The sequence below is a fragment of the Choloepus didactylus genome, chromosome 9 (genome assembly GCF_015220235.1).
Source record: "Choloepus didactylus isolate mChoDid1 chromosome 9, mChoDid1.pri, whole genome shotgun sequence".
Taxonomy (NCBI): domain Eukaryota; kingdom Metazoa; phylum Chordata; class Mammalia; order Pilosa; family Megalonychidae; genus Choloepus; species Choloepus didactylus.
Window position 1 is genome coordinate 64,700,173 of NC_051315.1, and position 13,901 is coordinate 64,714,073.

General features: G+C 38.8%; 1 pseudogene; it reads right to left on the bottom strand.

Moving 5' to 3' along the window:
• Positions 1 to 2,107: 2,107 nt before the first annotated feature.
• Positions 2,108 to 2,368, bottom strand: LOC119544409 (annotated as a pseudogene).
• Between the last annotated feature and the right edge of the window lie 11,533 nt (positions 2,369 to 13,901).

The following is a 13,901-nucleotide window of genomic DNA, read 5'->3' on the forward strand; positions in this document are numbered from 1 at the left end:
CCCATCCTGGACAAAGGCAACAGCAGCCATTGTTTCAGCCCTCCCCAGATGGGGACAGTCGGTGGAAGAGGTGGAGACTTAAAAGGTGCTACACTTCCTCAGGACTCTGGGGGACAGTTAATTGATGGGCTGCATTTTCTGGGCAGGCCAGGAAAGCTCAGCTTTGGGGAGCTATCAGAGAAGCCCTTGGTGCATTTCCTGATCCCCTCCCAGGGAATCTTTGGAGCTGGTCTGTACCCCATACATGGGTCACTGGCCTGTTTTGGCTGGGAAAATCTAACTTGGGAAAGTCCTCTCCAATGTGTTTCTCCTCCCAGAATTTGCCCTCCAGGCAAGAGCAGCTTGAGACAATGAAAGGAATGCAAAAAAATTATAGAGCAGACAGTCTGCAGCAAAGGCCTGCTAGCTTCAAACACCCAGAAGACGGAGGTCTGTCTCCTGGGAAACAGAGGGGACAACCAAACTCATGTAAACAGGGGAACTGCAAAACAACTAACAATTAAAAGCCCAGGACATGACAGAGACCCAGAAAGACAGGTAAAATCTTATACCCTCCATTTGCTTTGGACAGATCTTTCTGATAAGAAGGCTGAAACACAAGAAAATCTCTGTCTTATCACCAGCTGGTTACAAAACCAAGAAATAGACATCTCAGGGAATAAATCCCAAAGTTAACATTTTAAAATATTAAAATGTACAGTGTGTAACAAAAGAGTACAAGACAAACAAAGAAACTGGAAATGATTGCCCATCCAAGGGAAAAAGATTTTAAAAATTTGGAAAACACCCACAAACAAGAGAAGGTGGACATACTAAACAAAACCTTTAAAACAATGATGGTGGTATAGAGGGGTACAGGAAAAGTATATGTACATGCTATTGAATTTAAGCTGATGTCAAACCAAATATGATTGTTATATATTATAGATGTTAAATGTTAACCACATGGTAATCACAAAGAAAAGAGATACAAAATATAACTAGATGGAAATGAGAAGGCACTCAGTATAGTCAACAAAAAACATCAAATAAATATAAAAGTAGGCTTTAATGAAAGTGAGGGACAAAAAGATATCAGACTTACAGAAACTAAATAGCAAAATGGCAGAAGAAAGTCCTGTATTATCGGTAGTGACTTTAAATGTAAATGGATTAAACTCTCCAGTCAAAAGGCAGAGTTTGGCAGAATGGATAAAAAAGCTTGCCTCAACTATATGTTACCTGCAAGAGAATCAGCTTAAATTCAAAGATACAAGTAGGTTGAGGGTGATTGAATAGAAAAAAAATATACCATGAAAGTACTAACCAAAAGAGAGCTGGGGTGGCTATACTAATATGGATAAAATAGACTTTTAGTCAAAAACAGTTACAAGGCACAAAGATACATTATATACTGACAAAGGGGACAATTCATCAGGAAGATGTAACAATTATAAATATATATATCCACCTAATAGCAGAGCCCCAAAAAATATGAAGCAAGAAGGCAGAAATGGATGGTTCTACATAAATAGTAAGAGACTTTAATAACCACTCTCAAAAAATGAATAGAACACTGAAGTCGTGAGGCATGCAACTAGGTGAATGAATCTTGAGGACATTATGTTGAATGAAATAAGCCAAAAACAAAGGGACAAATATTGTAAGGCCTTACTAGTATAAACTAACTGTAATGAGTAAATGCTGAGAATTGAATTCAAGAGCATAGGTTATCCAGTGATAGAATGGGAGCAGAGATTGGGCAACTGATGATTAAGGAGTACAGAATGTTCAGTAAGTCTTATTGTAAAGCTTCTTAGATTGTAAGCTCTTACAGCAGTCACATCTATCCCTGAGGTGTTTTTTGTTTTTGTTTTTTGTTTTTTGTTTTTTTTTAATAGAACAACTTCTAAGCTTTATGGAAAAAAGCAACACTGGCAATCAACCAGCCAAAAATGACCTTCCAAATCCCGGCTGCCTCCTCCAACGCCGGCCGGCTCTAGGAGCTCTTCACGGTCCCAGTTTTCAGGGGTCCCGATGGTCTCTCACTGCTGTGTTCCAGGTCCCCAGGAGGGCAGGACGGGAGGGACACTCTGGGAAGGCGCTGGTGTGCAAGGGATGGCGGGGCTTAGTTCTCCATGGATGTGTTGGCTGGCTGCCTGCACAGCTGCAGCATCTTCTCCATCAGGTTGAAGCAGACTCATGCCTTGCTCTCGTTCTCCACGATGGTGAAGTAGTTGAGCAGGTTGAAGTGGCCCATGTAGGAGCAGTACGATTCCTGGTGCTGGTTCACCAGCCACTCCCACTTGGTGGTGTCGGTGTGGCCAGTGGTGATATACTTGGACTGCAGGTGCTCCAGCTGGCTGTGGATGGTGTAGCGGTCCTTCATGTTGCCATCTTCCCTCTGCTCCCGGTCAAGGTGCATGGATGAGAGACAGCAGCGGCTCCCAAACTTCCTATCAGTTCAAGGTCGGCCCTGGAATGCCAAGGCGCGCACAGTCGCAGGGTGTTCAATCCCTGAGTTTTAACAGTTATTTCTAAATTTTGAGATGCTGAGCTCTTTGTGTATAACCTGGTAGTTCCCTGGAAATTTGGGTAACTGTGTGACACCTGAAACTCAGAGTTAGAGCTATGCAGCTCTGAAAGTCAGCATTACTCCATACAGCAACTGTTAAAGAAGCTAAAAGAGAGATCAAACCACAATTAGAGATATGACTGAATTGGACTTGGTTAGGACTAAGGTAAATTAGAATACAGGGTAAAGGATGATATTGTCTGTATTTTAAAACTCCAACTTCTGTGTGAGACCAAAGGAAAAAAGGTTTGTTTGGTACAAAATTTATATTTTCTGTAGCACACTATCTAATTTAATCTATCTGGTCAGTTTATTTAAATTATGTAATTACATGGATGCTAGAATGGGGAATGAGTTCTTGTTATTTTGTACAGACTAATGTAATACCCCAATACATCCCAGAATATTTTGGGCAGAAAATTAAAAAAAAAAAAAAAGTATTTGCAAAGTCCCCTTGAGAAACTAGGAAACAATGTGGAACTATTAAACTTCCCCACCTGGGGAATTCCTACTATTCTCTTAAGCAATAGGGGCTCCCAATTTAATAAGCCAAATCTTTGATCTAGTCTTGTCTTTATGAAACTTATCCCTCCAATAGTGAAGCTAAGCCTAAGAGTCACTCCCAGAGAACCTCTTCTGTTGCTCATATGTGGCCTGTATCTCTAAGCCAACTCTGCAAAAACTCACTACCCTCCCACCTACATGGGAAATGACTCCCAGGAGTGTAAATCTCCCTGGCAATGTGGAACATGATTCCCAGGGATGAGCCTGGCCCTAGCATCATGAGATTGAGAATCCCTTCTTGACCAAAATGGGGGAAAGAAATGATACAAAATAAAGTTTCAGTGGCAAAGAGTTTTCAAATTGAGTTGAGGGGTCATTCTGGAGGTTATTCTTATATATTATATAGATATTCCTTTTTAGTTTCTAGTGTATTAGAATAGCTAGAAGGAAATACCCAAAACTGTAGAACTGTAATGCAGTAGCCTTGATTCTGGATGGTGATTGTATAACCATATAGCTTTTATTGTGTGACCCTGTTATTTTGAAAACTTTGTGACAATCCCTTTATCCAGTATATGGGCAGTTGAGTAATAAAATAAAAACAAAAAATATATAAATAAGAAGGGGGATAAGGGGTATGGGATGTTTTGGATGTTCATTTTTATTTTTACTTTATTATTTTTGGGGGGGAGTAATGAAAACATTCTAAAATTGCTTGTGGTGATGAACACACAACTATCTTATGGTACTGTGAGCCATGATTGTATACTTTGGATGGATTATGTGGTGTGTGAATATATCTCAATAAAATTACAGTTAAAAAAAGGATAGAACATCTAGTCAGAAGATAAATAAGGAAGTATAAGACTTGAATGATACTCTAAACCAATTAACCTAACAGACATATCTAGAACACACTACCCAACAAAAACACAATACTCATTCTTCTCCAGTGCACATAGATCACTCTCCAGGATAGACCATATGTTGGGTCACAAAACAAGTCTCAGATTCAGAAATATGGAAATCATACAATACATATTCTCTGACCACAATGGAATGAAGCTAGAAATCAATAACGGAGAAATGGAAAAATCACAAATATGTGGAAATTAATCAATATACTCTTAAACAACCAATGGGTTAAAGAGGAAATCGGAAGTGAAATTAGGCAATGTCTTGGGGTGAGTGAAAATGAAAATACAACATAACAAAGCTTATGGTGTGCAATGAAGGCAGTGCTGAAAGAAAAAATTATAACCATAAATACTTACATTTAAAGAAGAAAGACTTCAAATGAGAGACCTAACTTCAAAACTGGAAGAATTAGAAAAAGAAGAGCAAACTAAACCCAAAGGAACAGAAGGAAGGAAATAGCAAAGATTAGGATGGAGATAAATGAAATAGAAAACAAACAAATAAACAAAAAACTAATAAGAATTGACAAAACCAAAAGTTGGTTCTTTGAAATGATCAAATTGACAAACCTTTAGCTACACTGATAAAGAAAAACAGAGAGATGATAAAAATAATGAGCATCAGAAATGAAAAGGGGGACATTACTACCAACCCCACTGAAATAAAAGGACTAAAAGAGGATAGTATGAACAACTGTATGCCAATAAATTAGAAAACCTAGATGAAATGGACAAATTCTTAGAAACACACAAACTACCTACATTGAAGCATAAGATCTCAACAAACCAATTCGTAGTAAAGATTTTGAATTAGTAATCAAAAACCTCCCCAAAAAGCAAAGCCCAGTATCAGATCACTTCACAGAGGAATTCTACCAAACATTCCAAGGAGACTTAACTCCAATTCTGCAAAAACTCTTCCAAAAATTGAAGAGGAGGGAACAGTCCCTAATTCATTCAATGAGGCCAACATCACCCACATACTAAAGCCAGATAAAGATACCACAAGAAAAGAATACTACAGACCAATATCTTATGAATATAGATTCAAAAATCCTCAACAAAATGCTAGCAAACTGAATCCAACATTATATTAAAAGAATTATACACTGTAGTTAAGTGGGATTTATCCCTGGTATGCAAGGTCAGTTCAGTGTAAGAAAATCAATTAATATAACACATCACCTTAACAGGATGAAGGAAAAAACCCACATGATCATTTCAATTAATGATTTTTGCCAACTGATGTTTGACAAGGGGGCAAAGGCCACTTGATTGAGAAAGAACAATCTCTTCAACAGAAAAGGCATTTGACAAAATCCAGCATCCCTTCTTGATAAAAAACACTTAGAATACTAGGAATCTGAAGGAGATTTCCTCAATTCAGTAAAGGGCATATATGAAAAGCCCACAGGTAGCATCCTACTTAATGGTGAAAGACCAAAAGTTTTCCCTCTGAGATCAGAAATAAAGCAAGGATGCCCACTGTCACCACTGATACTAAACACTGTACTGCAAGTACTTGCCAGAGTAATTAGGCAAGAAAAAGAAATAAAAGCATCCAAATTGGAAACGAAGACGTAAAACTTTCCCTATTTGCAGATGATATGATCCCATTTACATAAAATCCTGAAAAATCCACAACAAGGCTCCTAGAGCTAATAAATGAATTCAACAAAGTGGTGGGGTTCAAGATCAACACCCTAAAACCAGTAGTGTTTGTATACACAGCAATGAACAATCAGAAGAAGAAATCAAGAAAAAAAATTCCATTCACAATAGCAACTAAAATAATCAAATATCTAGGAATAAATCAAACCAAGGATGTAAAGGATTTGTACACAGAAAACTACAAAACATTGCTAAAAGCAATCAAAGAAGACCTAAATAAATGGAAGTACATTCCATGTTCATGGATAGGAATATTAAATATTGTTAAGATGTCAGTTCTACCCAAAGCAATTCATACATTCAATTCAATCCAATCAAAATTCTAACAACCTTTGCAGAAGTGGAAAAGCCAATTATCCCATTTATATGGAAGTATAAAGGGCCCTGAATAGCTAAAGCCATCTTGAAAAAGAAGAATGAAGTTGGAGGACTTACATCTCCTGAACTTAAAACTTGTTACAAAGCCACAGTAACTAAAACAGCCTGGTAGTGGCACAAGGACAGACATAGACCAGTGGACTCAAACTGAGAGCTCAGAAATCAACCCTTACATTTAGGGCCAACTGATTTTTGGCAAGAGGGCAAAGGCCACTCAATTGGGAAAGTACAATCTCTTCAACAAATGGGACTGGAAAAGCTGGATCTCCATTAGCAAAAAAGAAAAGGAGGCTCCCTACCTCACCCCTACCTCACACCATATACAAAAATCAACTCAGAATGGATCAAAGACCTAAATATAAGAGCTAGAATTCTCAAACCCCTAGAAGAAAATGTAGTGAGGCATCTCCAGGACCTTGTGTAAGACAATGGTTTCTTAGACTTTACACCTAAAGCACAAGCAACAAAAGAAAAAATAAATGGGACCTCCTCAAAATTAAAAACCTTTGTGCCTCAAAGGACTTAATCATGAAAGTAAAATAACAACCTACACAATGGGAGAAAATATTTGTAAACCACATGTTCTAGTTTGCTAATGCTGCTGGAATGCAAAACACCAGAGATGGATTGGCTTTTATAAAAGGGAGTTTATTTGATTACACAGTTACAGTCTTAAGGCCATAAAGTTTCCAAGGTGACACATCAGCAATCGGGTACCTTCACTGAAGGATGGCCAGTGGTGTCTGGAATACCTCTGTTAGCTGGGAAGGCATGTGGCTGCGTCTGCTCCAGAGTTCTGGTTTCAAAATGGCTTTCTCCCAGGATGTTCCTCTCTAGGCTGCAGCTTCTCTCCAAAATGTCACTCTCAGTTGCTCTTGGGGCATTTGTCCTCTCTCAACTTCTTCAGAGCAAAAGTCTGCTTTCAACGGCTGTCTTCAAACTGTCTCTCATCTGCAGCTCCTGTGCTCTCTTCAAAGTGTCCCTCTTGGCTGTAGCTCCTCTTCAAAATGTCACTCATAGATGCACTGAGTTCCTTCTGTTATCATTTATATGGCTCCACTGATCAAGGCCCACTCTGAATGGGTGGGCCATGCCTCCATGGGAGTATCTCATCAGAGTTATCACCTACAGTTGGGTGGGGAACATTCCATGCAAACACTCAAAGAATTACAATCTAATCAACATTGATAATGTCTGCCCACACAAGATTACATCAAAGATAATGGCATTTGGGGGACACAATATATTCAAACTGGCACATTCCACCCCCTGGACCCCAAAATGACATTATCTTTCCATATACAAAATACATTCATCCCACAACAATGTCACAGAAACTTCAATAACAGTCATTTCGGTAACAATCATTTCAGTAACAATAGTTAAGTACAAAATTCTATCAAAATCAATTATAGGCGTGGTCAGTCCTAAGGCATAATTCCCCTCTAATTGTGGATCTGTGAACTTAGAACAAGTTATGTACTTCCAATATACAAAGGAGGGACAGTCATAGGATAAACATTCCCATTGCCATTAGGAGAAACAGTAAGGAAAACAGGGTTCAAGGGACCAAAACAGTTCCTAAAACCCACAGGACAAACTCCATTAGATTTCAAAGTCCGAGAGTCATTAACAGAAAGACCTTGCCTCCTTGGAGCTTGAGAGAGCAGGAGTCTAACCCTTCCTAAGGGCCTTTGTGGCAGCCCTTTCCTCTCCAAATGCTTAGGTGAGTGCTCCAACATAGCCACACATTGTGGAGACCGCCTTCTCGGCCCTACCCTCCTCAAACATCGGGGCAGCTCCTGGATTCCTTTCCATCTCCAAGGAAAACACTCAACCTCTTCAGAACAGTGTGGTGGCAACCAGGCTCTCCCCAGTTCCCTGGGAATATGCTCCACGCTCTTTGGGGCTTGGGGTGGCAGAACATTTCCTGAGCATCAGGGTGGAAGGCCTGCCCTTGACCTCCAGGGCAAATTCATCCTTTCCATGCATGTAGGCCACTCCGCTCTCCCAGCCCCAGACCTCAACCTCCATGGCTGTCTTTGAAGAAAATTTTCCTTCAATTTTTTCCTTGTCTGTCTCCTCCAGTCCAGACCCGCAGCATCTCTGTCTATAAAGATCTCGCAAAAATTTGTTGGTTTCACATGAAGCACACAGGGGTCAAAGCCATCAGGCAATAGGACTTTCCACAAATCCTTTCTGCTTAACTCCTTTTCTAATCTTGTCCAATATTGGGGGACACAATATATTCAAACTGGCACACCACATATCCAATAAAGGTCAATATCCAGAATATATAAAGAAATAAATCCTACTACCAAACAACAAAAAGGCAAACATTGCAATTTAAAAATAGGCAAAAGATGTGAATATACAACTCTCCAAAGAAGATATATAAATGGTCAGAAAGCACATGAAAAGTGCTCAACATCATTAGCCATCAGGGAAATGCAAATCAAAACCACAATGAGATACCATTTCATGGCCATTAGAATGGCTGCTATTAAAAAAAAAAGACTGAAAATAACGAGTTTTAGAGGGGATGCAGAGAAATAAGAACACTCACTCATTGCTGGTAGCAATGTAAAATGGTGCAGCCACTATGGAAGACAGTTTTATGGTTTCTCAGAAAGCTAAGTATAGAGCTACCATATGACCCCACAATTCCACTACTAGGCATATACCTCAAAGAACTGAAATCAGGGACTTGAACAGACATTTGCACCCTGATATTCATAGCAGCATTATTCACAATTGCCAGAGCTAGAATATAGGTTACCAGGGGATAGGGATGAGTAGGGAATGGGAAGTTAAGGCTTAAAATGTATAGGGTTCCTATTTGGAATGACGGAAATGTTTGGAATGGTAGCACAACATTGTTACCCAGTTAACAGCACTGAAATATATATCTGAATGTAATTAAAAGGGGAATTGTTAGATCGTATATATGGTAAAGGAATAAATTTTTTTTTTGAAAATCCATGGAACTACACTTTACAGTGAATACTAAATCAAACCATGGAGTTTATTAATGGTACAATTATACACATGTGCTATCATCAATTGTAACAAATTTTTGATACCAATGCAAGGTATTGGTGGTGGGGTGGTATATGGGAATCCCGTGTTTTATGCATGATTGTTCTGTAAATCCACAACTTCTCTATTAAAGAAAAAATATTAGGAAAGGAAAATGCATGATTTTTAAAGAAAAAAGAAATTAAATCCATCCAAATTTGGCTGGCACAGATATTAAGATATTTAGCAGCTGGTTAAGACATAAGAAATTTCACAACATTAACAAAATATTTCAGAGGACTCTTACTTTCTTATCACATTTTTCTGCTACTCCAACCCAGTGGGGTCTTTAAGTGTCATATTCCCAGTCCAGGAGTATGTGATATATGAGGTTGATGATCTACATCAACTTAGGAAATTATAGAGCTTCCCCTGGTATGAGAAAACCATCTTGAATAATGCTTTATTTTCTCTACACTTTTGGATTATCATGGCCATATGGAGGAATAACATGGTTAAACTACTAATCACTCTTTCCTGGGCCACCTTTTACATCATTGATTTTAATCAATTACTCCATTAGTTTGTTCAAATCAACAGTCTCAGATTTTTCCTTTCCTACCTTGCCCTTCTAGGAATTTCTAATCAGTGGACTTTGATAAGATTAGCTTCCTGTTTCATGTTCCCTAGTCAGGGAACTTGGCTTAAAGTAGTAATGACCATATAGTAATTTTAAGAGAAGTATAGTTTCAGAGGTAAACATGAAGGAAACATATTCTACGAAATGGGATCTGTAAGTGGAAGCCTCAAGATTCATTTAGGAATTAAACTAGAGTGCTTGTTGAAATTGCCTTCCTTGATCTGGACTAGAGGAGAATGATAAGCAAGATGTGCAAAATAACTTGTATTTGAACTTGAAGTAGAAATCATGATCGGACAAGCACCCATGATCAATAATTGCAGGAAAGCCAAGCAAAATACAAAGCAGTTTAAGGCTTTAGTTTAGAGGGTGCCATTCCTCTGTGATGAGAACAATCCAATTTGGATAGCCATGCATTAGAAAAGCACTTGTTTTATCTGGTCATTTTTTTGCTCAGTCTTGTACAGTCTTACAGGGCCAGTCAATCATTTTAGGAGCATGACCATATGTTCATTGTAGCCACATTTTATTTACTTGCAAATTCTATTATCAGTTGTTTCAAGTTATTCTTTGGTAAAATCCTATCTGCCTTTCTTGACCATTTAAGGGAGTTCTCTCATGTTCTTTCAGAGAATTCCTACTATTAGAGGAATACAAAAAGATGCCCTACAGGAGTATAGCTTCAAAGAACCAGTGAAACTTCGAATTTCTTGAGGGCTCCTGTTCAACTTTATCTTTTAAAAAAATCATACAACATTAACATTTAACTCTATTGTGCATCTGATTTAGTCAATTTTAAATGTTTGAAATAACCAATTAAATTATTTAATTTCCCCCATTATTTTCCTTCAGAAGAAGTGACTTCTTCTTCCCCCACAGAAAGACTGTGACTTCTTCAGATTAGTCCTATGGAAGGTAGTTGTGGGATACAGAATAATGGCCTGCCACAAATATCCACAACCTAGCCCCAGAACCTGTGAATATGTTACCTTACATGGCAGAAGGGACTTGGCAGATATGACTAAATTAAGAATCGTGAGATGGGGAGATTATCCTGCATTATCTGGGTGGGTGCAATGTAGTCACAAGGATCCTTATAAGTGGAAGAAGGAGGCAGGAGAATCAGAGACACAGAAGGAGATGAGACAATGGAAGCCGAGTCAGAGTGATGCAGCATGAGAAATAGGAATGCGGGCAGCTTCTGGAAGTTGGGAAAGGAAAGGAAACTGATTTTCCCATAAAACCTCCAGAAGGAATGTGGCCCTGCCAATACCTTGATTTTAGCCCAGTGAGACTCATTTTCAGACATCTAATCACTAGAACTGTATGATAACAAACTTGTGTTGCTTTACACCACCAAGTTTGTGGTAATTTGTTACAGCAGCAAAAAACTAATAAAGTAGTGAAACTCTTGTCTGATTCCAGGCATGGCCCATTAATCTGGGAGTCCAAATCAGAAGATGGGATGGGCCTTGATGTTGGGACTCAGGCAACTGAGATGCCTAATGTAATGTGGGCTTGGCCATTCATTAAGGACCTTCATTTAGTACAAGGCCAGGGAGGCATGCCCTGACAAATGACGGCATGATCTCTAAGAGGACAGTGCATATGCTAGATGGTTGGCTGGGTCATAGGACCAGGTCCATCCTGGGCACCTAAAATCTGGGCAGATAGGAAAGAAAAATCCAGGTACCCAAGAAACTGGACAGAAGTGAACAAGACAGGAAGACTGACCTCTCTAGACAGGTAGGAAGATGATAAAAAAGTAGTGCTGCCAAATGCACTTGAATGTAAAGGAACAGAAACTTGGAATATAATTTCAAGTTGGCCTTCATTGATTCAAAGTTGCTGTCAGTAAAAACCCTGCAGAAAGAGAGCCAGAGGAGAATCATCAATGAATGGTATTGACTGGTAGGGGAACTGGAATAAAAGCCAGGGGATACAAGGAAGTATCAGTTCAGTGATGTCATTTTTCACTGATTGTTTACTTGAGGGTAAAAGTCAAAGGCTTCCGGATTCACCGTTCTTGACCTTACAGTGGTCCTGTCCAGGTGGCTCTGGGGCATAAGTTGAGACATATCCTTTTCTTTTCTTCCCCCACTGAAACCACTGTAGTTAGGTCAATACCTATTATTAACCTATTCTTATTTAATCTGTGTATCTTCTTTTATTCTCCTTCAGATTCATTCACTCAATGAACATTTCATTCATTTATTACATGCAATTGTGAGACTGCTTTCCTAAGACATTTCTTTAGGGAAGAACCAACATAAACTATATACTGATCAACATAAGATTAAAAACATTTTTTTTTTTTCTGTTTTCCACCTGCTACTCTGCTATTGAAATCCTCTGCTGTAGCCTAAGTAGTCTACTTCCCAACCCCCAAACAACCTTTGCTTAACAGCCACTTTGTGACTCTGGCTGCTTTGCTGTAGGCAGGCTCTCAGGAACCTCTGAAACTTTAGTTATCTCACCAAAGCATACGTTACCCAAACATATAACATTAAAAACAAAATAAATGAGGGGACTGGAAGTTAAGAATTAGGACCAAGTCTTCTTCACTGTCTCTATTTGCTACTGCTGCTGCTCAAATTACCTGGACAAACAGCATTGCCCTTGAGATCTGCTATTTCCTTTCCACACTACAGGTCACCTGCTTAAGAGTTTTTATTTAATTTGGAGTTCTAGCCTACTCATCCCATGCTCTGAAACCCAACCAAATTTCTCTTTAAAATGAAGAGCAAAACAAACTATCATTTTAAATTATGAGTAATACATCAACATGGGCTTATAAATAATGTAAATAACACAAAATTACATAGAGCAAAAATGATAGCTCTTGTATACCCTCCTCCCCAATATTTGTTTTTCTCCCTATAAGTAACCACTTTGAAAGTTTAGTGTGTATCTTTCTAGATCTATCATTGTGTTTTTACATGGATATTTATGAATGTACTTTTTAATTTTTTTAAATAAAAACTTATACTTTGAAGAAGGAATGATGTCATGAAACGTATGACAATATGGATGAACCTTGAAGACATAACACTGAGTGAAATAAGCCAAGCACAAAAAGAGAAATATTATATGCTACCACTAATTTGAACTTTGAAAAATGTAAAATAAATGGTTTATAATGTAGAATGTAGGGAACTAGTGATAAGAGAGCAATTAATGGAGGGGGAGTGATAACCCAATAAGAACAGATAAGCTATCATGGGTAAATTTAACATTCTGGGAATGCCCAGAAATGACTATGGTTTGTTAATTTCTGATGGGTATGGTAGGAACAAGTTCACAGAAATGTTGCTATATTAGGTTATTTTCTTGGGGTAGAGTAGGAACATGTTGGAAGTAAAATATAGTTATTTTAGGTTAGTTGTCTTTTTCTTACTCCCTTGTTATGTTACGGTTTGTTTGAAATGTTTTCTTTAATTTTTTTATATAGTTAATTAAAAAAAAAGTTAATTAAAAAGAAAAAATGAAAAAAAAATATGCAGAGCCCCCTGAGGAGCTGGTAGAGAATTCAGGGGTGTTGGGCTCCCCCACCTCGGTGGTTGCTGATGTGCTCACAGGCATAGGGGACTGGTGGTTTGATGGGCTGAGCCCTCTACCACCGGACTTGCCCTTGGGAAGACTGTTGCTGCGAAGGAGAGGCTAGGCCTGCATATAATTGTGCCTAGGAGCCTCCTCCCGAATGCCTCTTTGTTGCTCAGATGCGGCCCTCCAACTTGGCAGGTGAAATCACTGCCCTCCACCCTACATGGGAAGTGACACCCAGGAGAGTGAATCTCTCTGGCAACATGGAATATGACTCCTGGGGAGGAATCTAGACCCAGCACTGTGGGATGGAGAACACCTTCTTGACCAAAAAGGGGGATGTGAAAGGATATGAAATAAGTTTCAGTGGCTGAGAGATTCCAAAAGGAGCCGAGAGGTCACTCTGGTGGGCACTCTTGTGCACAATATAGACAACCCTTTTTAAGTTCTAATGAATTGGAATAGCTAGCAGTAAATAACCTGAAACTATCAAACTACAACCCAGAATCCATGGATCTTGAAGATGATTGTATAAAAATGTAGCTTATGAGGGGTGACAATGTGATTGGGAAAGCCATATGGACCACACTCCCCTTGTCCTGTGTATGGATGAATGAGTAGAAAAATGGGGACAAAAAAACAAAAAAACAAAAAACAGGCACCCAGTGTTCTTTTT